This window comes from Lates calcarifer, linkage group LG7_2 (genome assembly GCF_001640805.2).
Source record: "Lates calcarifer isolate ASB-BC8 linkage group LG7_2, TLL_Latcal_v3, whole genome shotgun sequence".
Taxonomy (NCBI): domain Eukaryota; kingdom Metazoa; phylum Chordata; class Actinopteri; family Centropomidae; genus Lates; species Lates calcarifer.
Genome location: NC_066854.1, coordinates 3,643,771 through 3,671,196, shown reverse-complemented (window position 1 = coordinate 3,671,196; position 27,426 = coordinate 3,643,771). Strand labels below are relative to the sequence as shown.

Here is a 27,426-nt window from a genome sequence, read left to right as displayed (position 1 = left end):
GCCTGTCATGCCCAATGTTGCGGCCACACAATCCTCGTTGCGCTTATACTTCCGCACTTACGGTAGCTTAATTTGCGATGGGAGGGATCAGAGGGCCCCATACCGCTCTCATTGTCACTACAGCTCTCTTCACACACAAGGGTATTAGTGCCGCTCAGCAGCCTAAACCTCCAGGTAAGATCTGAAGCGCTTTGTTTATTATTTACTGGGGAATGAGGCATTTCAATGGTTCTAATGTGCAGGAATGTAGTTAGAGTCATTTTAATGCAGCACTGGCAGCTGTAAAAGTTTCTATAAAAAATCAAAGTGTTCATTAATGTTGGCATTACCGTCCACTAATCCTCAGATGTTGTGCGTAAGCGCGTTATGGTTTGATGTGGAGTTATGTATCTGGATTTATGAATCATGAGTTTGATTTATTAAAAATCTCGCCACGGACTGTGTAACTTAAACGTCGCTTGTCTTTGGACAGATTTCGGATGAAATTCCGCGACCGTGCATGAGGGAAAAACATGTTACCTGGTGTTTTATTTGCGCTGTTTGTCGCTGTCTTGCTGCGTCCTGGTGCGCCTCTCTCTCCGCTGCTGCTGCTGCTGCAGCCTGCGCCTTTTGTTCTGGTCCACGCCTGTATGGTGCTGAAACCGGCGCTCCACAGCCATCCACAGCCACCTACAGCAGCTATGAGGAAAGGCAGTGATTTAAATGAGTTTAAGTGCAGATTATTTTAATTATGATCATTTTAGTATATATATATTTTGGCGAATGTCTGGCCCATGGCCATGTATTGTGGATAAGGGAGTAGCCCAGCTTGTACTTGGCATCCTCTCTGACATTACCACCTTGCATCAGCAAAAGGTTACAGGGTTTTTTAATATTCATTTATTCAGTGTAATTTAACCTGGCGACAGTAATTCTGTTATTACATCTGGAGCCACCAAATAACCAAACCCTGGTTCTCCCTGTCTGGAGGCTATAATGAAAGCCCTGACATGATGGGTTGTAATATCATTTTTTTAATATATATATTTCCAGCCATAGATAATGATCTGGAAATGTCCAGACTCCCATTAAGCGTGGGCCTGTTCCAAACCTGCCTCCTCTCAGTGTCGCCTCAGCCTCCACACTCTGAGGGAGAAACAGGAACTGTGTAAGATTTCCCCACGTCTGGATGTGAAAACATTCCTTTATGAAAAGGGAATTAACACTCGCATGAAACTGCACTCCAGATTTTTTTGGAGGCACACATTCCAGTAGCTTTCTCTCACAAGACCCAACTATGGACAAGAAATGTAATGAAAACAACATCCTGACATGCTGATGAGGTTGGATTTTGAGCCAGCATGTAGGGTTTTAACTCTTAAATCTGAGATTTAAATGAAGCTTGAGATTTAGTAACCTGAGATCAGTGTAATACATTATGTTTGTTTGTTCAATCAGATTCTATTTAAAATATTTCACACTTTTTCTTTCAATTAATTTCCTGAGTTAGAAATAGACACTTCCTGTCCAGTGTGATGCTGATATTTATTGATTGACAGCAGACTGTAGCAGCACTTTGCACTTGATAGTTGCCAATTAACCTCGCATACAATGCAAGGATACATAGCACATATAACCACGCATACATTATATTCATATATAATTCATTATGGCTTCATAACAAGACACAGAGCGGAAGCATTAATTCCTATTCCCCAACTTCTTGGGGGACCAAATGGATGTTGGCAAAGTGCATTAGGAGAACATGTTGAGATGTGTATCAGGTTTCACCTAATTCTCCTGAAAGGACAAGCTCCTATCAGGCCAGATTGGGCTGAGTCTAATCACTGATGGAGTAATTGAAATGACCTTAATAAGGACACAACAGGTTGGGTGTGTGTCTACGTGTTTACCTGCATGAGCTATGAAAATAAGATGTATTTAGATCTCAAATTGAAGTCTAGTGTTCTTCTTATGTGAATTATGAGTGTGTATATGTGTGTGTGTGTGTGTGAGCCATACGTTCAGCCACGTCTTGCTCCTCCAACCACCAGGAAACCCAATCCACCTCCCTGCACCACGCGGGAACGTTAAGTATATTTCCCAGCGTCAGTTCTGGTTAGGTGTGCCGTCAAAGTCCCGAAACCACAGAACCACTCTGTGCTCCACTGAAATTAAGACACGCCGTCTTGGCTGGTGCTCCCTCATGGGAAGGGATTGTATTGGAAAAATGTTTGGAGTAAAGATCAGTTTCTGGATTTGTTTGTTTGTGGGTTGATGTGAAGCTGGTTTGACTCAGTGTTGCTTGTTTTTGAAGCAGAGAATTTGGGGGTTTTGGAGGTCTTCAAGTGATGACGCAGATCTCTTTTGTGGGTGTTTGTGTGCATTCGTTGAAGTAGGTGAACACAGTGTTGTTGGTGCCATCGCCACAGGTGTCTGATGACACGAGACGGTCTGTCCCCCTGCTGCTCCTCCGGTCTGAGGCCCTTTGCTCTACAGGTGTCTAATGGGAGCTGGCAGAACTGTGCTTTAGTGCGTGATTAAGTCTTGACTGTGAGAGGGACCTAATCTAATTCACATACGTCAGAGGAACCAAATGGCCCGCTGACCTGCATATGGTGCAGACACACATTTCTCAAACACACACCCTCCCTCTTGAGTGACACAGGCACAGAGGCAATTTATGTCAGGCACAGAGGAAGAAAATTGAAGTAAATCAATGACTGGGAACTTGACAACCTTGACAGTTTGTGGTGCCGTATACACACTAGCATCAACTATCAATTAGTCAGTTAGGAGGTCAAAAGAAGTCATTCTTCTTCAAATATTAGCTGGTTCTAGGTTCTTAAATTTGGGAATTTGCTGCTTTTCTTGGTCTTCTGTTATAATAAAGTGAATATTTTTGGGTTGTGGATGCTTGGTTGCACAAAACAAGACATTTGATGAAATCATTTAGGATACTGTGATGGGTATTTTTCACTCAAGTTTTGTAGACCAAACAATTAAGTAATTGGCAAATTAAGTGATAGTGAAAAGGTTGGTCAGTTGTGAATGTCTTGCTCAAGGCCTCTTTGGAAGAAAACACAGCCTTTAAAGGGACACTCAGGCTTTCTCTGTGTGTATTCTCAAGCCTCTATCTTCCATTACATGTAGTGATCTCCAGCAGCTGGTGTTTGATATGCAAGCAGAAGAGCGTAGCGTATGAATGGATGGACGTTTACTCTATGACAGAGAAACCATTTGTTGTAATGCATCACATTCACGCAGCATGTATGATCTGCATTCCAGATGTAGTTGAAACAGCTGTTAAAATGAAGTCCTGTGTGTCTTAATTGAGCATGAGATGTCAAGCACACCACCAAACAGTGAAATTATAGGTTTTTTTTAGTGGACCTTCTTGTTCAGGATGCAGGTGTTGAGTTTGTTAAGTTTGATAAATGCTGTTTATCTGGTGCTGAGATCCATCCTGTGACCTCCTGGGTACAGGAGGAATCTCTTGAACCATTCATCCTCCCTGTACCAGAGCTCTGTCTATGGTTGACTAACGGCCAGTCTCCCAAACAAGCCCTGACAGCCAGTGTCGCATTTCATTCCTCACGGACAATGCCCCTCGACAGAGAGGACACTCATTGCAGGGCATTCTTACACTCAAACTCCCTCAGATATTGGCATCTATAATATTCTCTCGCTGCTCTCCACTTCCAGTTTTGTGTTGTAACCACGTTAGCTAATCCATGAGGTCGGCGTGATAATGGCAGGTTGTGCATGAGAGGTTAGAAGAACGGGAGTGTGTAGGAAAGAAGTTTATTTCTGAGAGACTAAAGAACACAAACCCGCCTACCAGAGCGGCAGTTTGTACAGTTTGTCGACTTGGCTCGAGCTCAGAAAATCCACTCCATGTTGATCCATGTGCCTCAAACTTATTTCCCTCCTCTGGAAAGCTTTCTTTATTTAGATCAGTTTTTGGTGGACAAGTGCCCAACGACGCATTCCAAGCAAGAAATGTGCTGTATGTTCACACGGAGCTATTACAGGAAGTTTATGTGTTTCTGTCTTAGCGGCGTTATGACATATAGTCCAGCTTTAACTCGCTGTTTGAGGTTTCACACCCCTAATTGGTGCACAAGAATGCAGGCAACTGGGCTGTTGACATATTCTGGATAATATTATGGTGGTGTCTGTTGCTTTATGTAGCCAGCTTGTTCCTGCATCTGTTTTAATGTCAGCAAAGCACTAAAGCTTGGCTGGATTTCTTTGGCTTGCTCTGCAGTTACAACATTGATTGTTAAAGATGTACAAAGTGAGTGGAACCCCATAGAATAGTTTGATCTTGTGCTGTTTCCTAACATCTTTAAACAATCACATGTTCAACTTTTTTCCATAAAGCCTGAGTTCATGAAAATGCATGAGGGGAAAAATGAAATTCTGCCACTCAATTTCACTTGTCCACCAAAGCCAGAACTATTTTAAAACTTAATAGCAGCCTAAATGATGCACTAGAAGCTGCAGCAGTTACATGTGAGACTGCTGGTCTCATTTTTCGGACTCTGACCTGGGCCAACGGTGGGAAGAAACCGCTAATGAGCCTTAGCTTCTTTCCTGAATGGGCCCAGGGACCGCCTGTTAGCCTAGCGTAGCGGCTAAGCTACGTAGCGTTGAAGCTTTATGATTTCCAGATGTTCAAGCTAAACAGCTAGATTGTTTTCTCCCCGTCCTTTTTTGCAAACAGCCGACTGGCAGCAGTCGTAGACTAATACATTGGGTGAAGTGTACTGGAGCAATGAATGAGCTTCATTGTTCAAGTCCATGTATTGTTTGAACATACAGACTCTATATCAGGTTTCTCCATGCTTTTATGAACAATTTTTCTCAATTGCATCTCAGTGCGAGTGTGTTTTTCAGTCGATCCATAGAGGGGGAAAAAGGTTGGAATGTAATGTCATGGAAATAAGTCTCAAAGGATTCAGTGTAGATTGCTTCTCAGGGCCTGAAGCCTCCTAAACTAAACCAGAACATCTCTTAACTGTGTTAGTGCATGCATGTTTTTGTGCACATGTGGATGCTTATGAGTGTCCATCTCTGTGCCTGTGCGCATCTGCTTGTTAGAGGCAAATTTTGGATGAATGGAAACCCCCCGATTCACAGGAGCTGCGCACACAGCGGCTCTGTAAAGCCAGTGTGAAACGCAGAAACAGATGGGGCGGCATGAATGCATTGATGGTACATCACGTTCCTGTAAGTGTGTTTTTAACTGGACTGCAGGAACACAGCAGCTGACTCTGTGGAGAAGACCTCCTGGCTGGCTTCCAGGAAGGGTTTTTACTGTGACTACCACTGCATGTGTCTGGAGAGGGGCTTACAAGCATGGCCGACATCCTCTCTCAAACATGCAGCAGACACGGGAAGATGAGGAGACATGCAGGATGTAATTTAAGACAAATCTACCATATTTCCAAATGAAAGAATAGTACAAAAGACAACACTGAACTAGAGCTGCAACATTAATTAATTAGTGAATTGGTGGAGGATTAATTGGCAGTTAACTATTGTGATAATAATCATTTGTGTCATTTTTTAAATTTAAATTAAAGCCACCTTGCTCTTGAAGTTTTGTAAACCAAGAGATTAAACAAGAAAATCATTCTTAGATGAATCGATACTGAAAATCATCTCTCTCCCATCTTTTGCCTCTGGCCTCCTCATACTACACTGTAGTGGGTCTCTCATTCACAAGAATCCTCCTACCCAGTCTGTCTGTGTTGTTTTGAAGTGTTGACTGTTCCTACTGCCCCATTGGGACTGTCAAGGGCCCCCCTCACCACGGCAACCCCTGCCATGGAAACCAGCCCCTCAAAGGAATGACCCCTTTGAGTACCAGTGTGTAGACCCTCTGTGTTGCTCTGCCTCTCTCTGTAGTAAGAGGAAACAGAACAGCATTTCGCTTTTCTCCATTTTGCTTCCTATCCTTGCTCCTGTTTTATTTTCCTTTCCTTTCCTTTCCTTTACTTTCCTTTCCCTTTGACCTGGGAATTCCCAGATTAGGCCGAGACCTTTGACCCTTCAGCACACCTCACTCCTCTAATTGGTGTTACCATGACGATTATTGTCTGTGCAGAGCCCTGCCACCCTTATACAGACATCAGAGGGTTAGATCAGGGACTAGAAAATCTCTCCATGTTTATTTTTTCCTATTTTTAAATTCATTCCTCCTCTTTGTGTTGTCAGCTACTCGCAGCATTAAAGGGACCAACCATGTTTATTCAGTGGCAGAAACAGAGTCGATGACAGGGCATGTATCCCTAAGGCGCTGTCTCATGGAGGTGGGGTGGGAGACTTGACTGCCTCAGGTCACCTCATTAAATCAAAGAGCATAAATCCTGGTTAGAAAAAGGAGCCATTAGCTTTATTTTGGCGCATCACCAGATGTTTGTGAATGACCTCTGGGGAAGGAAAGTGTTGTTCTCTGCCACAATGAGATCCATGACAGGGTTTTTCTGAGGGAGAGATTTGTATTTCTGGGTGCCACTGACCCACTGTGGCTGGTCTTTTTAATGCTGACAATGGCTGGTGATAAACTGGTGATAAAGTGAAGAACCTGAGCTCACAGACCCAGATTTATTTGTTTTCTTCTAGATGTCAGTGCCAACCTCAGCAATGGTTGTTATTATTAGTGAACTGTTTGCAGATATACAACCATAAGGATGTTGTTACTGTGGTTAGATCCCACTATGGGACATATTAGCTGTCTATTTAGGTTTTGGGTGACTATAGCAGGATACTAGAGCTGGACCCAAATATGTGATTCAGATATTCATTCATTGGGGAGGTGTTTGGTTTTCCACATTACTGTACAGTCCAGTAGTGTGTGTTTAAAGCCATTAATACACAGTATCAGTATGTTCCTTTTAAACAAGGAGAAACTTTGTAAAAGCTCTCAAAAAGTTACCTTCCCCCGTACATCTGGTCTCATTATTTGAGCCATGCCATCACAGTCAGCCTGGCATATATTCAGTGTTTCATATGCCACATAACTGTAGCCCCAGTTTCCATGTAAACATTTATATTCAGTGTTCTTTGTATGTAGGTTCAATATGTTAAATAGCAAATACAGAAAAATCTGCTCAGTTTCTTGGTCTCATAGGAACAGCAAACCTGTCTTTTATGTTTTACCTCTCCATCAAAACTGCCTGACATTTTTCATACAGAAGTCTGGAAGCCAATGATTTACTGCAGCGAGAGGCAAAACCCTGCTGTGCTCCGAGTCTGCACATTATACAACATTATGTCTTCTATCTGCCTTGCTTCTGCCATTTCCTTTTGCTTTCCTTGTGCGTAAATGAGGTTTAATAGGCTTACTGTAAGTAAGGTAAGAAAACCGTGAAGCGTAAAATCACAGAAGGAGGTTGTTTTTTTTGATAGTGGGTTTTGGGAAGCAGTGGTGGACCTTCACAGCTTAAATGCAGTTCATTGTTGATACCAGCATGTTTTTGTGACTATGTAGCACAAGTCCAAACATTACAGACAGAAACTTCAAAGCTGCGTCACTCAGTATGTGTCCTGATGTTATCTCTGCTGCTGTCATGTCTACAGGAGCATTAAGCCTGATCGCTATCTCCCACTACTACATGCATGCTTCTTTTTGTACTTAGCATTAATACACAGAAACACATAGAGAAAGATTGTAGCAGAGTGGCATATTTTAAGAGAGGGTCTGTAATTAGCTGTCTCTGTAAAATCATGACTGTTTAAAGCCACCAGCTTTTCCCACTTCCTTTGTCTACGCGCCGTGGGTCGCCAATTATTGATTTTGTCCTCCCCAAGCCTCCTTTTCCTCAGCTCACCTATCCCCTGTGGGGAAGCAGGGGGAGAGGGAGACCCCCCGTGGATCTGCATGCCCACATTCAGATGCTAATCCCCCACCATCTGCTTTCTACCTCAGGGAGAGGCTGCACGTTGTGCTTCCCCTGTTCATGACTGCTATGGTGTATGCAGAAAAAAATCCCTGAGCTCCTTGTGCCCTGAGGGGCTGCCAGGGTGATCGCCACCTTTGCACCCTAATCGAAGCACCCCACCCCTTCAGCCCCTCTCGCTCCCTCACCCAACCTCCACACAAGGGGTCATCCATACAAGGGATCCAAAGACGTTACCCCTCTTTCCAGGGGCAATGGACCATAGCATAATAGACCTCTTTTTCTGAATGATCCCCTCACACCGCCTGGTCATAGAGACTTCCCGGGCAGATGAGTTAATCACTACCGATGCAACATCGTAGGCTGTTAAAACTGCCAGTCTCCGAGCTGATCAAATGAAGCAGACGTGATTTACACGCAGTTTCAGAATCTCTGGAGTTTGGCTCCCACTCGTTTGAGTGGGAACGCTTTTCAGGCTTGTTTTTTTCTTTCTTTCCTTCTTTCTTTTTGAGCGGTTGCACCTCAACTGGTGTGTGTGGGATTGTGCTTGGATTTGCAGCTCCAGCATGACATAATAGAGAGTATTTTGGCAGTCGCAGCTGGAAGTTCCTCCTCATGCTCGTAGCTCGTATTTAGAATTCAGTTCTTTTTGAATATTAAACATCCTGTTCAGCGTGCTGTAACACAGCTCCTCTTATGGATTGAAGCCAAAGTGTGGCTGTAGTTCAACCATAGTCATCCAAATGTTTTATTTAGTCACAGATTTGCATAAATGTGGCTGCCCATATTTCTATTGATAGATTTGGTCACAAAGCCAGCTTCGTTGCCAGGGGAGCTGGAAGCCAAGGATATTTTTCTTATTTTATGCAAAGTCAACATTGTGGTGATACATGGTTTTCACAGAGTGCTTGTGGGGTTGGCTTGACTTGGCATGTTTTTATGAAATGGAGATGTCATGCATTTATTTCAAAGTATATTTCAATGAACAATGATGCTAACACACCCGATAAGAGAGGGATTTACAGATTACATTTTAGAGATTCACTCTCCTTTGGTACAGTGTATTGTACAGAGACAGGAAAACATGTATTGTTTCCTGTTTGAGCCACAAATAATGAAAAAAATGTAAATAACTCAAGTATGAAAACATTGCTGGTTCTGATAAGAGCTATGAGTAACACACTATTTTGCTCCTTTTATGCTTTCTTTAGCACAGATCAGAGAGCTGATACAAACAGGAAAGTGAGATTCAGACTGTTGATGCAGGGTCTTGCTCCCACCAGCCTTTATCTCTCCACGTTCTCACCACTAATTCAGCACAGCTCCATGTGTTTTAAAACCAAGAGGACGCGGAATGTATTTTTATCGGCAGCAGCTCATATGTTCTCGAGCCCAGCTATTTCCTGTGCTGGGCGGCGGCGTCCCGTCAACAGACATGTGAACCAGTTGTGATCTAAACCACAAAGGCACGGAGCTGGAGGTTGAAGACGCTTTAATCTACATCCACATCTGAGTAATGAAAACACAAAGCTCTGGTCTGGTTGAGCCTGCCCTGCATCATTCTGTCTACATGTGACTTTGTCTGTGTGTGGCGCTATTTCGCGTGTGAATTCCTGCCTCTGTGGGGTGTGTGTTTGCATGTGTGTGTCCGGTTGTGGAAAGCCAAAGTGACACTCAGTCAGTTGCATTTGAGACGATGTCACTCTGCTGCAGAGCTGATGATGCACTGACACCAGCGCTGCTTGGTGTCCCTTTCTGACAGATGAACTTACCTGCACCGGGGTTCAGACTGTCCGTCTAGCTGGCATTCTGTCACTTTGACTGTGTCATCACTTTCATCGGGCATGAATAATAAATGATTCAGATGACAGGGAAAATATTCACTTCAGGCTACAGCCCAGTTTGATGCAAGGTTAAACTTTTGATTTCATCCCTGTCCTTTTTAGTTTAACTGTTTGACCATGTCTAGTTGTTGATATGTTTTTCTACTAACAGCTGTTAATGCTGTTAATGCCAATATCAGCTATGCAGCAATAGAAAAAATGTACATATGGCACCTTTTAAATGAAGGTTTTCAATACAGTGCTGACACTACGGTCAGGTTTTGTGTTACTAAAAGAATGAGTGACTATGAAATCTTAATTTTTCCATGTGATTTGATTTCATGTCAGTTAATTGCAGACAGTATCCACATTCCAGGCCCTTGCTAATAATGTATTCGGAGGTATCAGATGCATGCAGGTTAATAACAGATTCCTTTAAAAAAGAAACGCTATAGCTTTTGACACCATCTGTGACTTCATCTTGTACCAAGCTTTTCATTTCCCACTACATCTTCTCTCTGCCAATAAAGAGCTCCGCTATCACAGTCCTCGGGTCTTCATTTAACTTTGTTTCCCAATGGAGCCGTAGCCATAGTGACTCATCCCAGTGTCATGGAAACAAAGTATCATTGCAGCAAATAACAGCAACCTCCTGAACCCCACAGAAACCTGTAGCCCACACAACATCCCCAACTGTGCAGTATAATATTGACTAGATTAAACAGTGCAAGGTTGAGTCAGATCAAATTTACTACTGTAACTTATGACTGTTTTTGTGCGTTTCCAAGAAATCAATCAACTTGATTTTAAGTATTATTATGTGACATGCAAGAAGCCACCAGTAGCATTTGGCTCCAGATGCTGATCTTGACAAATACACCCTTGCTTGGCACAAACAAGATTAGTTTCCATGTTTCATTATGGGATATGATGGCAAATCTGGCTTGACAGAGACCACATAAGTAATCAGAGAGACATATCCTGAGCTGCAGTTGGCTCCAAGCATGTAAATGTTGAGTAAGTTAATGAGGAATGACCTCACTTTTGAGTCTCTCAAGTAGAGGAAGTCATTAACGCGTCACCACACCAAACCCCATGTCATTACATTATACCTGGGATGCTGATGCTCTTCATTCTTAATAACTCCAGCTCCTCTTTTGTTAATGGAAACTGGCAAGTGACTCCCAGGCGACAAACCCCTCCTCACTGACCTCCCTCACTGCCTACTTCTGAGGCCTTAAGGTCCTGCTCGTATATTACTGCCTCCCCCTGCATGCCATCCATCCTGCACACTCGCCTCTCACTCTAACCACAATATTGCTGTATCACTTACACTAATAGCCTGCACTTAGAGTACCTCAAGGTGAAAGCACTGCAGAGATGCTTCCTGTGGACAGAGGAAACATGCGCACTTTAACGTCCATGGCAGTCTGTTTGAGCTGATTGAATAGTTAATGTTGTGTCTACAACATTATCACTCATACAGGAACTGTCAACACCACTTTTGGCACTTGATGCTTTTTATTTATTGCCTCTAATGTAGTGGTTCATATTTAAAGGACCATTCCAGTGTTTTGTAAGTGTAAGCTGCTTAATTACAAATTACATTTTCAAATGCACGCAGTGCAGTTTTGCAGCTTTAGATGTAAATTTCCTCAGTACAGAATGTACAAAAGCGCACGTATTGTGTGAGGACGTTTTTGTATATGTTTGTGTAAATGGTGTCTCAGCTTCCAGCCTCTGGGTGGACTTTAAGAGCTGACATTGCCTGAAGACAGTCTGTCAATTTCCATGGTGGGCACTGACTGGAGCATGGCATAGCCCCATGTGGCTTTCCAACACTGAGAGTTTTTGTCCCCTTTTTTAAGAAGTCACATAGTGTTTGTTATGTGCCATTAGTGATTTAAGACATTTGGGAGGATCCACTGTGGTGCATCTGCTGTTGCTTTTCCCCCCTACATAATACAGCTGCACAGAGCAGGCTTAAGCTGCAGAATGCCTTAAAATTGCTTCACCAATTTTAGCAGCTCTACTTTACATTTATGGTTGACCTACAAAATGTTTTGCAATAAAGACAAAGCAGCCTCAAGTGATGTGTAAAGTGGGAACTGCCCCATGATCCGTCCATGCAAAAATTAGGAATGTGCATTTGGTGGGAAAAATGAACCCATAACTCTAAAACTGAACAGGATGTTCTGCACAAGGCTTGGCTCTGATGATAAGTATATATGATTTGGACTACAACGCTCAGAACCACTTGTATGGTCCTTTGAGTTTAGTTTTGGTAGCAGCTGAAAATTTGTTTTCAATAAGAAAATAGACATCAAAACATAACACATTGTTATTCATTTATCATGAGGGTGGTGCTTGCAGTTTTTCCCCATTCAGCAGAGCCAAGAATCAACATCATCTCTGCTCCCCAGCCTCCTACCATGACTCATTCCTTTTTTTTAGGGAATGGGAGGAGGAGGAGGGAAGTGCGGGCTTGCTTGTTTTGGATGCTTTTCTGACAGGGTGGTTTCTCATGCAGGGCCTGAATGACAGAGTTGCCCCATAAGACTTGACAGCTGTTGACTCCAACTCTGGGATGTGTTTGTCTATATTTGTTTGTCAGTTATTGGTGTTTACACTTGGCAGGGCTGAGCTGCGTGTTTGCATGCCGGGCCCAGTGACCTGCCAGTCCAGGATGTGGGTCTCTGCTGACGTCTTGCTGCATGTTGTGTTTGTTTGTGTTCACTTTCTATATAGTGTATATCTATGTACCTTATGTTCATGCTTGGATATCAGTGTGCACACATTTGCATGCGAGTTGTGACATCCTCCTTCACTCCAGTAAAAGTCCTGTGCAGCTGGCCCCTCCGCCCTGCCTGTCTCTGATGACTTCCAGAAACTTCCGCTCCTCAGTCAGTCTCAGTGACACGTGTGTCCTCTCTCCTCCAAGCTTGAATGCCACAGCAACTTAACAGGAGTTTATCCTCTGCTTCTCACAAATGTCTCAGGAGAAACAATCTAACATCTGGGCTGAAATAGAATTTAATTGACCAAAGGTCTTGCTAATGGCCCAGTGTCATCTGCAAGTGGTGTTTCCAACAGCTGGAAATTGTGAATCATGGCTGTTGTATTGATTGTGAGGGTAATTTATAATTTAGGAATTTTGTGTATGTGTGATATTATATTGAGTCCTTCATGTAAAGACAGAACAGCTTGAAAGTCAGAATTCATTAGGAAAACAATAGTGAGCAAATGATTAAAGGTACTATATGTTAGTTTTTGTTATTGCTACATAACTGACATCAGCATTAACAGCTGTTTACTTACCAGTCTAGAGGAAATGTTGTGAGTTTAGCATCAAACCCCCCTTCTTTACATGCCAGGAGTTGTCTCTAGTGACTAGCACCGTGGGGGGAAAATAAACCAGCATGATGACTGACAGAAGTTGACTCAACCTCAAATAATGATAAAGAGGATTAAATGAGTACAGGGAAGCAAAAAGTGTAAGAGGGATCTTCCTGCCCACCACAGTTCTCTGCGGCCCCTTATTTGCATTTGCTTATTTGCAAATAATAAAATGACAACGGTATCCAGTATCTAATATTCCCCTAAGTCTGCTATGACTGTTTTCATTAAGCTGATCTCCAGCTGTCCTCCTCTCTGCTGGAGCTTCAGGACTCTCAGCCCCAGCGTCTGACCACTGGTGCCCAGATCTAAGTGCTCCCTGTGTAGGTGTTAATTTAGAGCAGATGGCATGAAAAGGCTTAGAAACAGGGACATTCCCTCTACAAATTACAAGCATTTACCTTTCCTTGCTGTTCACCTGCCCTTTCAATGATCCACTGAAAGATGACATTATCAGAGAGAGACTCAAAGCAAATATCAAGCACAAAGGGGAGGCAATAAATGAAATTATGTTTTGCTATTTTAGCACCTTTGTTGCCTCGTTTTGATTTGGCTTGCTGTTTCTGTGCGCTCTGTAGGCGTGAGTGCAGCATCTATGACCTTTGGATTCTCTCTTGTATTTGATGAATTATTTGTTTGTTTAGCTGCATTCAGACACCCTGCAGGTACAGAAAAGAATCATAAAATCCAACAGAAAGGCAAAGACAGCTTCTAAATTAGAGAATAAGTACCTGAGGTCAAAGTTCTATAAGATTATCAAACTGTAACATGTGCCAGGGGAGGCTATATAATAGTTAGCTGCAGCCCTATGCTGAACCCGGCTGTCCTGTGTTTTTGCTTTTTCTACCCAGTAAAGTTTTATGTGCAGTATAGAGAGACCAGTGTTCCCTGTGAGTAAAAAACATGTTGTGATTTTTCCATGGAGTAATATGGGATCTTGTACAGTAGCCTGTGTTTGAGTTCAGCCCAGGGTGTAGGGATGACTTCAAAGCCCACAGCTACACCCTGTGGTTAGTGTAAAGCCGGGCACACGCGAGCTGGAGCACTCACAAACACACACACACACACAACCTGGCAGAGAGTTAATATATACAACATACACTCTATATTGCAAGGCAGGCACACACCCTCAGACTAGCACAAATTTATCTGTCCATAAGTCCACAGCTGACTGCATTCTCACCCCTGAATTCCCCTTCAGTCTTATAGCATCAGTCCCCGCCACTCGCCCCTCCTTTCTCCTGCTGTAAAACACACACACACACACACACACACACACACACACACACACACACACACACACACACACACAGAGTCTCTACTTCCTGTCTCTTTCTTTCTCCTCAAATCATGTCCCTGTTTTAAACGGGCCTCTCCGAGGCATATTTCACATTTGAGGAATTTCCTGTGCTCTGCTTATATCAGAGACGGATATCAGTCCAAGAGTAGCACACACACACACACACACACACACACAGTGTGTATGTGTATGCCTGCACACTATATACATGCATATGTGCTGTATGTGAGCGTTGAGACAATATGTAACCCTGAGAGGTCATCTTGCTGGGCGGTAGAGAGGAAGGATTACTCTCTATCCATCACAGTTAACATTTTATCCAGTGGTGGTCCAGCTGTTGCACAAGACGGGCACTGGACGTTCCATAGCGCATGTGTTACTGGTCATGTTTTCAATTTTGCTATGAATGGCAATCCGGTCGTTGAGATGGTGTGACAGTCGCTCTTGGCAAACAAGCAGCCTGCTATTTTCTCTTGGCACTTGCAAACAAGGAAAGCTGCACTTTCACAAACCACTGAAGTGCCTCGATTCAGTCGCTCTCCAGATAATGACGAGCACCGGGGCTGTCAGCGCACGCTTGCTCAAATGACTGCATCAGTATCATTGAGTAAACTGTTTCTTATTTCTAAAACATCAGAGGAGCGGAGTTCATCTGGTGTGTTACTCTGGTGTGACGGTAAATAAAGTTACTGTCACCCTCTTTCTGGAGATTCATTTTGTATAAACATGCTTTCTCTAACATTTACAATCAGTGGATTAAGATTTAAAGATTTAAAGCACCCAATTTTATTAGTCGCTCACTCTAAACACTCAGTTTCTATGAAGTGTTTTCAGAAAAAAGGAGAACAGGAAGTGATTCATTTTACATTTTTAGCAGCAGTAATGGTAGTTTCTTAGGAATAAATAAAGCTGCAGTGCACACAACAAAGCAATGACCACTTGGCAGCAAAATCAGACTGAAAACATCATTGTCAACTTAGCCACGATTTACTGAAAGACCACAGAATGCATACTGTTGCAGATGAGTGAATTGACAGTGCTTACAGTATACAGTATCAGCCTAGTTTTGTACTGTCTTTGGCTGTTCAGCTCAGCAGGAAATGTGTTGCGTGATCCTGGTTTTTGGTCCTGTGACATGATCGGCAGGTTGGGCAGGAGCGTGTGCACAGGTCTTGGACAAGGTGTCATGCTGTTGTGTCTATATGCAGAGGGCTCTGAGAGGATGGAGAGGATCAGCTCCTGTGTCTGGTCTGAACAGACTCACCTTTGACCTGTGACATCAGCGTCCTGAAACAGCTCCTGTTCAAACAACAACATGAGTAAACACCCTGAGGCTGTCAGAGACTGATGAAAAATGATAGTTAATTGGTAAATTCAAATCTCTGGAAAAACAAAAGAGATTCAGAACAAAGAAGCTTCTGAGCCAAATTTATCTCACATGAAAAGAAATTTCTTCATCTAATAAATATTAATCACCTTTCACTGATCAAATGATATGAATGGGATATTGTTGACCGTGCTGCCAGAGCGTTGGACAAATGAGTGGCTGCTAACCTTTGAGCTGACAGCCAGATCAAGGCAGATTTGGGTAATTAGATTTCCATGCTCTTAAATCTAATTTACTCTTTGTTTAAAGCAAACAACAAAACAAGCAGATGCCGCCGTGTTTTCTGCCATTTGAAGCCAGAAGGAGCAGTTGTTGTGGGAACTGGACGTCGGCCTTGTGCTGGAAAAAGATTGCTCCTGTGATCCTGGTGATGCCACCGTGGTGATCTGATCCTCAGTCATTAACGTGCGTCTGCCAGCATGAGCGATTACTAGGTCCATGTCTGGGTGAAAGTATTAACATGGCACTGACTGGAAGGCTTACAGTAAGAGCCTGAATGCAAATGTGTTAAGACTGGTAATGAGATATTTACTTTGAAAAATAAATGACTAAAGCCTAGAAATGTGACACACCTTTATTTTTATTATCAGTTAAAGGCTCACTCCACCAGTTTTATGCATATAATCAGTTTCCTCGTCATAAAAATGGTGCTCAGACAGTAAAATCACTTTAATAATGAAAATGACCCCGATGATATCTTGAATTTGGCTTTAGAGATTTCAAAATTTGATTGGAAAACTTATTTTATAAACTGGGGGCATGGACTTTACCAGATGGGGAGTGTCCAAGTAAAGATACCTGGAATTGCATTGTGGAAATTCATGTTTTGTCCTACAAACAGTTCAACATCAAAAGATATTTTATCATTAGAATTTACAATGATATAAAACAAAGAAAGTATTTGTCACATTTAAGAAATCATAACCACAAATCTTTGGCATGCTGTGCTTAACATTTAGATGCATGCGTCTAGATTACCCCTTCGTCTCATCTTTCCTCAGCCTCTGTGCCTTTTTGTCCCAAAGCACCGACCCTAAGCTTTAATCAATATCTGCATTCATATCAGCTTCTCTCTGCTCTCTCTACTGAAACAGAGCTGGAATCGCAGCTATAATGACACCTGTGTTCAATGGTGCAGAACCGCTGAAGCGCCACCGCTGTCATGCACTCAAGCACCTGCAATAAATTTCCCCGCCTCAGTGAAACCCAGCTTGCGCTAATGCTGCATTTTTAAAAGGCTTGAGTCATGCTTTCACTCAATAAAAAAAAAGGTGGGTGACAGCTCAGGGAGACAGCTTTTTGGATATGATGATACACCAGCTAGTCTGGAATTCATAAGGTAAATGAATTCCGGTATTAGTCAGCACCTGTTTGTTTTCCTGGAGAAACAGATGATGCTGAATTTGTTATCCTTCACACTGCAGTGATTTGCTTTAGAGTGCAGCCTCTTGCTCAGGATAATCCAGGCCTCTGTGTGTGTGTGTGTGTGTGTGTGTGTGTGTGTGTGTGTGTGTGTGTGTGTGTGTGTATCTCCAAAACAGCAGGTGTGTGTGTGTTTGTTTTAATGAGAATGTGTTCATCTTTTTTGCTATAGGTGATGATGGATTGAAAGGAAAAGAGAAGTTGATATTTAGCTGCATTATCCAGGCTTCTTACAGGCCTCATCTTTGTAGTTGTGGTTGATTTGGTGTTTGAGCCTACAAAACTGGAGTAAAAGATAAATGCAAGATGTCATCATTGAGATGTTCTTCAATCTATGAAATCTCCCGTCCAAATCTGGATGAAGGGGTCCAGGCAGATTACACAGAAGCCGCGATGATCCATTCAGCGGCTAATCCTGATCATAGTGAGTTGGCTGTTCCCCAATCTCACTGCTGGGGCAAGCCAGCGACAACTGGCTGCACACCCCCACCTCCAATAAACCAATGAGATTGACCTACCTTTTAATTTGGGATTAGATGTAAGGTTTTATTGTGACCCATGAGAATTCATCCTGTGATAACCATATGCACCTATTTGATTAAATTAAGGGAACAAATCTGATACTGGAGAGATATAAATCTACTCGGTTTCATACAATAATGCTTTTGAATTAGAGGTCATTTTGCTGATACTAGAGGACTGCAAAATGGCAAAAATACTGACACTTGTTTATGTAAAACTACATAATTAAGAGTTCAGATGGGCATTTGCTTCATTTTCTCTCTGTCTTTCTGAATCAAATATTACTTCAAGGATGCTGCCAGAAACTGGTTGAGTCGTGTTCAGAGCGGTGGAAAATATCTTATAAACACAGACAGATGCTGACTGCATAATAGTTTATTTCAATATTTATTAAAACAATCATAGTGACATTTAAAAAGCACTTTGTCCAGTTTAGATATAGCGTACTGTTTGTAGTTTTAACACAGCAATGCATCTCTGGTGTCTTAGATATCCTCTGACTCTTGCACTCTGACTCAGCCTGTTTGCACCTATTTAACAAGGGTGTGTCTGTAGTTTAAATGTCCATGTGTCCTCATCAAACATAAGGCAAATAAAATAATATGTAATCTGGTGTGTTCAGCCGGCTGCTGTGTCTGTTGACAGTTTGGTTGTGGCAGATTGGTGTTAGCACGACTAGCATCTGCTTTCTGGCAGCGGAGGCTGAGGGGAGATTAGATGTTAGCAGCCATGCTAGCTGGCTCTGCAGCCCTGGTCCAGGCCCCGGTCTCTAATCAGTGCTGGCAAAAGGCCTCCCTGAAGGCGGCTGGCGTTGACGGGACTGTCTGCGCCTCCCCGAGCTTTGATTCCCTCCACAAGTCTCTCCCTCAACATGCCACCCAACCTTCCCCTTTTTCTGCTCCTAACCTTATCCCTTATCTCTCTCTTTCCTTCTACCCAGCAGCAAAACACTGTGCCGCTTGGTTCGCCATGAGCACCGAACCCTCTCAACAAATGTGAAAATTGAAAGTTATCTCATGATTCAGTTTGACAGAAGGATTATTTTCCCATTGCCATTTTCAGTGTCTCATTTGCTTTCTTTAAACTTGATCCAGCCCCCGACGCTGACAGGTTGATTACAGTCTTACACCGATGGCTCTTTCTGCCCCCCTGAAACACGACAAGCTAATGATGGGACTGAGAGAGGATGTGATGTGGGATGGAAGGAGCAGTGCTGGCTTGCTCCCTTCCCTCTCTTCCTCTAATTTTTTAAGTGGTTTGGGAAGCGTATGACTGTATCCTTTATGATTCAGCCTCATAACAACCTCAGTGGTCTCTCTGAGGTTTGGCGATCATGTTAGGGAGTGTCTCCTGACATCAGTCTGCTCATATTGGTTTACTTTAGTAGATTAATTTATTATTCGGTTAGATTTTTTTTTCAGGTCTGTGTTAATAGAATACCAACATGCTAAATCTATGTTAGACACTGGTGGGAGCGGTGAGACTGAACCAGAACAGTGAAGTTGTGGCCAAGAAAACCAAAACAATGAACTAAAAGAGGGTAAAATGCTCCACAGAGTTGAGGGGAATGACAGAGCTGTGTTTGGTCATGCGATCCATTGTTAACATAAAAATGTTTATTATAGCTACTTTAATGTTTGACATAAGCTATTAACAATGTCCTCACTCACAAATCACAACACATTGCTCTCCTCTACACAACTTATTGGCTTTTAATGATAAAAGCTATCAGTATAGATATTGGATGATACTGGCCCTGGTTTAACTTCGTAGTTTAAAATCAAACATTTATTGTTTGACCCTGCTGTAAAAGCTGTAGGACAAACTGACAAACAACTACCAGGAGCTCAGCACTATCCATCAAAACTCAAAAAAGGGATTTGGCACTAAAAAGGCCACAACACTGGGAGATACCTGCCTGATTTCCCAGTATGGAGAGGGAGAATAATTACAGTGACTGATAACACTTTCAACATACATTTGTTGTATTAAGATAGGCTAGGAAAAATCTGAACCTGTCCCTTCATGTGTTGGTTCATCCAGTTTGCACTCATTCATTCTTTTCATTCATCCGCTCAGCTCATAATTTCTGTATTTGTTCATGACATCTCTAGTAGTCCTGGTGATGGATTGCTAAAGACTGGGACCATTGTGAGCCTCTGGACTATAAATATATTTCATTTCATGTGGTTTGAGGTTGGAGTAATGAGCAGGGAATTAGGCTTTCAGCAGTCGGTGCTTGGTGCTACTGGGCTGTATGCTTTTCCTCTGCTTGTCTGGCCCCTGCAGTCTCTCTTTCTCTCCCTCCTAGGGTCTCTCTCAGACCCTCTTTTCCCCCCTCATTCCCCCTCTCTCTCTGCCTTTGTTTCAGTGCTGCTGCTGCAGTTGGCCATGCCTGCAAATGAGCACCGGGACAGAGCGATTATTCAGCATGGGGCAAGCCCCGCACCCCCTCCTTTATATGTACACACACATATAGACTCGCTGTCATGTTTTAAATGTTTTATGCATCAGGAATGTGAACGTCTTTGAGCAAAAGAACAGAATTTTACGGATGAGATAAACACAGAGAGGAGAATGAAATACGCTTCTGGAAATTTCTTGGAGAGAGACAGTCTTTTATCTTGAACTCAATTCCCTCAGGGCTGGATGAGCTTCATATCCCTTTCAAATATGAATTAATGTGACTGACATACACACACGCAAACATACACACACATTTCTTGCGCTCAGACATGGCAAAAACCCATCACACCCCACCCCCTCCCCAATGCAATGCAGACACTGGTTTGGTTGCAGAGTGTGTGCTGGTGAAGGAGAGACGGAGGGGGAGTGAGGAGGTGGAGGGGGGGAGTAGACCTACGTGAGACAGCATCCCGGCTGGCTCGGTGTGTGTGTGTGTGTTTTGAGGGAGTGTGTAAGCTGCAGCAGTGTGCTCTGCCAGCTCTGCTCGCCGGTGAAAAAGCATCAGCCCTCTCTTGTCAGTATGGCGCTGCCCCTATGACTCCTGTTCGCTGCTTTTTCTCTCTCTCATCTTTTTTTCTACCTCTGTTTCTTCTACTCTCTCTGCAGAAGCCGCTGCCGTGCCCCCCCTTGTGCCCTCTTTGCAGACAAAAAGCTGGAATAACTGCCCCACCCCAGCAGGTAAGATGTTATTTTGTCCTTTCAGATGCAAGCATATGAGGGGAAATCTTTTGATAGGGTTGCTTTATAGCTTGAAAAATCACTAGCAAATCAGCAGGGATGAAGAGTAAATTGGTGCATCAGCTTGTATAGCACTGCTAAATGCTAGGAATATGAAAGACTGTTCATTATTTAATACACATTAAGAGGAAATCAGAAGTATTTCCCTTTTTTCTCGACAGAAACTGCGGGCAAAGTGCCATCATCGCCCTGTCTTTCAGTTTCCAATCTCCAATTAGTGTCTCCCTGCATATTATCATTCCTTTGTCTGCACAGAGTCTTGTAATTTAGGATATTTGCTTCTGACATATTCAAACAATAGTGTGAAAGAGCTGATGCTGTTATAAGCCAGGGGCTGTTTCTGTGTTTTGGTGACCTTTAGTCTTTGTGACGTACCTCGTCTAGACATAGCTGATTATTCAGCCAGTAGGACAGCATGGTTCAGCCTGAGTTTGCTGTGCACGTGCACGTGCATGTGCGTAGAAACAAATGCTTACCAAGAAATATAAAACCCTGATTTAAAGTGATTTGTGACTCTGTGGAAGAAAGCATGATATCTGTTGGAAATAAATGGCTATTGTGATATATTTAGAGGCTGAGGCTGTGGTGGCATGTGGCCGTTGGCGGTTAGCGACTCATAGCCAACAGATTGTTGGTGGTTTCTCCGTGGGAGTGACACCAAGCCGAGTGAGACCACAGGACACATTACACTGCCTGTCAGCGTCGGCAGAACCGGCTGTCACGAGTTCGCTGATGGCTCAGTCGGGTCGAGTTTTGGGGCTGACGGGGTGGTTTTGATGCGAACAGGTGGTGATGGAGGGATGAGACACCAAATCTGACCCCCTGTCTTTGTCTTTCCTCTCCAACCTTTTCTTTTGTTTTTCTGGCTTTTATCCCTCCCATTCTGTTGATGCCTCCCTCTGCATGTTCATGCCTTTATCTGTTTTGATCTCTCATGGCTCTCCCACTCACCATGTCCTCCCTTTTTTCCTCTCTCTGTCTTGCAGTCTTTTTTTGTCTCTCCCTCCCAGTGTTTGAGCCAGGATTGTTCAGAAGGGGGTCAAATGGATCCAATGGTACTTTTCTAGCTCCATCCGAGATGGACAATAAACAATACTGAACAAGATAATTAAGAAATACCCTGTTGTTTCACCTGCTTTAACTGTACCACTGACAAATACTTGAAACAGTATTTTGCATTAAGTCAACTTAATGAATTTACTGGTAATTAAATTTACTGTGATGCTTAAAATGTCTTTTTCATATTCTGTTAGATTCAAATGTGGAATTACATTTAGAGGTGACAGTAGTAGTGCACTGACAATGAAAGTGAATGTTAATTGGGCCTAGGTAACAGCCTAACTTTAGGTAAAAAAAGTTCATTTTGTAGTCTGACTTTCACTCACAAAATAAGCCTGCTCACAGCTCTGGTTCTGCCCTTTATTTTATGGGGGACACTTGGGTACAGGGAGGTTACAGTGACAAGATATTTTATGTTTTAAAGGGGACACTGTCTGCATCCTCTCCAAAAACGTCTCTTCCTTTCCCTTTCGGCCGCCCAATTCTGAATTCTGTCAGTCTACAGTATATGTGTTTGTATCTTTGACTGTGTGCTAGAAGTCACCAGGGTGTCTGTCACATTTGCAGTGACGTGCCCCCTCCCACCCCTTCCCTCCATCTATCCATGTCTCCATCTGCCTGCATGGTTGCTGGGCAGCTCCCAGGCGAGCTGTCTTTTCCTGGGACCCAACTTGGGATGACACGCCATGGCGTAGGAGGCGAGGACGAGGGGGCAAACGCACCCTCTCCCTGTCCTCCTTTTTGGGGTCACAAATGGAGTCCTGTCCCCCGAATCATCCACCACCTCTTAATCTCCCCCCTTTCCTGCGTCCCTCTTCCAGTTCTGCCGAGCTTATGCCCTCAGAGCAAGGTCGTTGTTTGGCACAGAGGCCGCTGTATCAGTCGGTTAACCAACTGTTGCCACGCTCGCAGGGCAAAACCAGTGGGAGAGAGGGACATTGTTTTGGAGTCAGCATCGCCCTTGGTTCCAACTGCTGTTTGTCAGCCAGGCATTTGAAATGTAATGGAGATTAATGTAGGTGTTGCAGCAATGCAAAGCGAAGTGTGAAAGAGAAGGGCTTTGTTTTGATGGCTTTCCCTCCTTCACTTCTCCAACTGTCAGTTACAAACATATCTGAAACATATGTATGCACTTTTTGAAACTGCATTATGGGATGTGTAGGCTATTTGACAAATTTTACTCATCCAGTAGCTTCAGTAGTATCTACCATCATGACCCTGTGATGCTGCAGTGTCTCTTTTTAACCATTGGTGCTTTTAAAGCCCAGCTGAGATCCATGTGTAATGTAGGTGATTTTCAGAGTGAAACTGGAGGAGAAAAGGACGTTGCAGTTGAGTCGACGCTGCCCTCGACCTTGACAGAATGCCCTGAAGTGTCTGTTGACAAGTGATACTTGATGAGTATGAAGCTGGATGTCAAAGCACTGACAAAGATGAGGTGAGCCACAGAGGCAGATGCAGCTGAATGAAACAGACAGAGTGTGGTATTTGTGGCTGGACTGCAGCAGAGGTTTTGTTTTTGAGGAATTCACAATGATGCTGCATAATGGAAAATACCCTTGGGGGGCATAGATTACTAAAGAGGAGAGCTTTCTTTTAGTTAATCCACAATGCACTTGTACCACTTAGTTGTGATGAAAGAACATACTGTATATACGAACTGTACAAAACTTATATGACATTCACAAGGTCAAGGTTATATTGTACATTTTCAGCATTCTTGCATTCTTTGGGGTGAAAGTTCTCCAGAGTAGTAAAATCATGGCCTCCAGGCCCCATTTTGGAACGCTCCGTCCTAACATGTTGATGGATGAATGTGTGTGTTATACTTTGAGGCCATTAAGAAACCTACCTACATATATGTACAGACTAGTTCTACCACCTGTCTCCACTCTTAAGTGCAGCTGTTGCCTATGAGGCACAAAAACCTGCACCTGGTCCTGCTTGGTTTTCATAACGCAGCAAGACAAAGTGCTGCTCGCATGTGTTTAAGCCTGTAGTTTAAGCAAAGGGCAGCAAGTGTGCTTGGTTTTTACATCTACAGTACGAGGTGTGTCGGCCCAAGGTCTTGTCCACTGTCAGTCTCTTTTTCTCTAATAAAATGGTGAAATAAGGGAGAGTATCTGATGCATGTTCTTCCTTTCTATCTCTATTATCACTAGGAGACAAATATTTAGAAAATGATTTCCCTCCTTCTGCTGTATACTGTTCTCTGCAGCTGAATTGTCCGAGACATATTCCAAACATATTTAGCAATGTTTTTAACATTTCCTCATAACACACATGCAGAATTGTAAATATAGGACATTCTTCATGACTGTATCTGTCTTGTCCTTGTCAGTTTTTGGAATGCAACTAATTAGACTCCTCTCCTCCTCCTTCAGACTGGTGCTCCAGTCAGTTTGTCTGCTCATCTATGCTCTCTCATGCTCATCTCTTCCCTCGTCTTCCTTTAGATTAATTAATGAGCTTCTCTCTCCCCGGCAGAGTTTGGCTCATTAGCCACCTCTGTACAAAGTGTGGAGGTGTAGAAAACAACCTCCCTTCTCTATCTCTTTACACCTGTAAGATTGCACTGATTATACACAGCCCCCTCCCCCTCCCCCAGCAGAATGAAAGACTTCATGGAGAGTCGTGATTAGAAAAGACAAAGTGAATCATAGATGCAATTACTCACTGGAGCACATCAAGTGAAGTCAGTGATGAAAATATAATGAGAAGCCATAAACGCTTAACGCCATATCTGTAATGGTTATCAACACACCAATGATGTGGAAGACTAGTTAAGGAGTGTGCAATTTAAATCTCAGTTGCTGAGAAGATCAGCTTCTTAATTAAAAACAGCTGTTATTAAGAAAGTTGAAATAATGTTTATTAATGCTGTTTTCTTTAGTTTTATTTTGAAATCTTGCTTTGTGTACAATCTATCATTGTATTTTGAATGCATCACACAAGTACACACCCTTGAATATCCTTCACCTTGACTGCAATCTCTCTTCTGTGATGTGTTAAACATGCATGTGTTTATGTGTCTGTTGTGTGGAGGCGTGCGCTGGCCTGGGGGTTGAGCGTGTGTGTGTTTGTCTGTGGGGAGCAGGAGGCTGTCTGTATGAATTATAGATGAGGAAATGGGGGCGATGGCCAAGTTAAAAGGGAGGAAAGCAGGGACCTCAGAGGAGAGGCTCTGTCAAATTTACTGGCTGGACCCCCAGGTTGGACCAAAACACACCAATCCACGCCACAAACACAGTCTGAGCAAACCACTGCAGCTTCAGCAGCCATGTTATTACCATAACTCATCCCATTCCCCGACATTAGTTTCCTTTTTATTCACATGTATCATTTTTATTTCAGTGAAATCAGTGTGTGGGTTTTAAAAAAATGGGGTTTTATTTCCCTTAAGTGTCCCCTTAAGAACCCAAGTGACACTTCCGTGATTTAAAGCACAGTGGGATTTTTAAGTAAAACAATCGTACTTCCTTTTTTAGCATTTAGCACCTGCCAGAGGAGGTAGCAGCACTGTAGAAACTAAACCTTCAGGTGACATAATAGTGCTTCTGGCAGCCATATTCAATGTCCTCAGGAAACTAGGACTAGGATACTTAATACAGGCCTATGCTAGGCCTTTTGTAGGGCAGGATATTACTCTTCATGTCATTTTGGGTGCTTTGCATAACTTCTAGTTAGCTCAGGCCAAAAAAACAGTTTAAGACTGTGCCAGAGACAAGACTGTCTCAGAAAGCAAATAATGAAAAGTAGTGTCCGGATATAACAAATGAATGCTTGACAGTGCTTCATCCATTATTTTTAAACCCAAGAGGATGGCTGCCTGGAAATAGAGAGAGTAGAGAGGGTTGTCCTGTAATCACAGGGTTGGCAGTTTGATTCCGAGCTCCTCCTGTCTGCATGTCAGACTCCCCAGATTGCTCCCGATGGTCAGGCCTTGCGTAACCTTGTGCGTTAACTTGTTGCTGTGTAAATGCAGCATAAATTTACTATTGCAATGATGTGAATTGGATGATTCTAAAGAGGAGCTGTGGATTACATCCAGTCTCAAGAAACCCACGTCCATTCATCACCCTGACCTCTGCAGCCCTACTTTCTTCAGGCCCCTCATTGTCCTTTGCACAATGATTGGAAAAGGAAAGGGTGTAAAGTGATGAATACATTTTTCACAAATTCCTCAAAATATCTTTGTATAGCCAGAAATTGATCCAGATCAGTTGATCCAATATAAGTCTGAGGATACAGAGGACATAATTTTTTGGTCCTCCCTGTACATTACTCAACATGCACATGCACAACCAGCTCTCCCATGGTCCTCAATCCTTTTTGCCAAAATCAATTCAGAGCCTATGAAGAATTATATGAAAGTATTTACTCCTTCATGATTTGATGACTGATGCAATTTTTTCAATGCATTCTAAAGGCTGTGTATGGATTAAGATTTGGATAATTAAACTCCTGCAGGATGAGTGATGTTCATTCGATAAGTCAAAAAAAACAGGTTGCCAGTAAAAGTAATGCTCAGTAAAACTTAACCAGACGATTCTGAAAATATCTCTCTGTCATTTCCTTCATCTCCTCTGTCAGCTCATTTCAGCAACGTTCGGCAAGGTTTATCGTGTCTTATAGTGCGATGCTGAGATTAGGATTCATTTCCTGTTTGCCTCCTCTGATGATGGAAGTCAAATCTGTGGATTAGGTCAGCTTCTGACCTTCTTCCCCTATTTCCTCTATCCCTGACTCTTTCCTTGCTCCATCCTTTCCCTTCTGTTTGACCCATTTGTCCTTAGTCCTCCACACACAGGTCAAGACGAATGTCAGACAAGAAATATACAGTCAACTGTGTTCCTTTCCAGGATTGCTTGTTTGTTCAACCCTGTTGATGCCTTCCATTAAATCGACCATCAAGATGCACTGGTGGATTGATCGCTATCTTGGGTGACTGATAAGATTATGGTGATGTCAAATTATCAGTGTTAAAACCTGTACAAGCTGTAATGAATGAGTTAGGAGATAAGATATGGCATTGTTCAGATTCTTTATGTTAAGACAGGCTTCAGTTGCAGTTTCCAATACTTTGCACAGATGAAAATATAAAAACAGAAACAGAAAAGACCAGAAATGTTTTCACTCATCAGTCAAATGTTCCCCCAGTTACAATTAATTTGCATCAGTTTGTTAATTGGTTTCACCCTACAATCACAAGTTCCTGTTATTGAATTTATTGTGAACGTTTATCAATCAGATTAAAGACATGGCTTCACTTTTGGAAAAAGAATTGTGTTGAGGAAGATTCTGTGTGAGAGAGGGATTATTTACTGTGACTGTTCAAAACATGTGGCCTTAAGTATAAGGCTTCTATTCCTGTCATGCTCGTGATATTTTTGGGCCAAGCAGTAACTACACATCTCTCTCTGT

The 27,426-nt window shown here is 42.8% G+C and overlaps 1 protein-coding gene across 4 annotated transcripts in view; it reads left to right on the top strand.

The window, feature by feature from the left end:
- Window positions 1-81: 81 nt before the first annotated feature.
- Window positions 82-27,426, top strand: part of LOC108873033 (microtubule-associated protein 2) — a 57,138-nt gene continuing 29,793 nt past the window's right edge. For 3 of the 4 annotated variants that reach the window (XM_018661045.2, XM_018661046.2, XM_018661047.2), the window contains exons 1-2: window positions 88-174; window positions 20,812-20,883. The gene's annotated coding sequence lies outside the window, so the exon portion shown is untranslated. Of the gene's footprint in view, window positions 175-20,811; window positions 20,884-27,426 lie in introns of all 4 variants that reach the window. The other variant, XM_018661043.2, reaches the window with a different exon arrangement.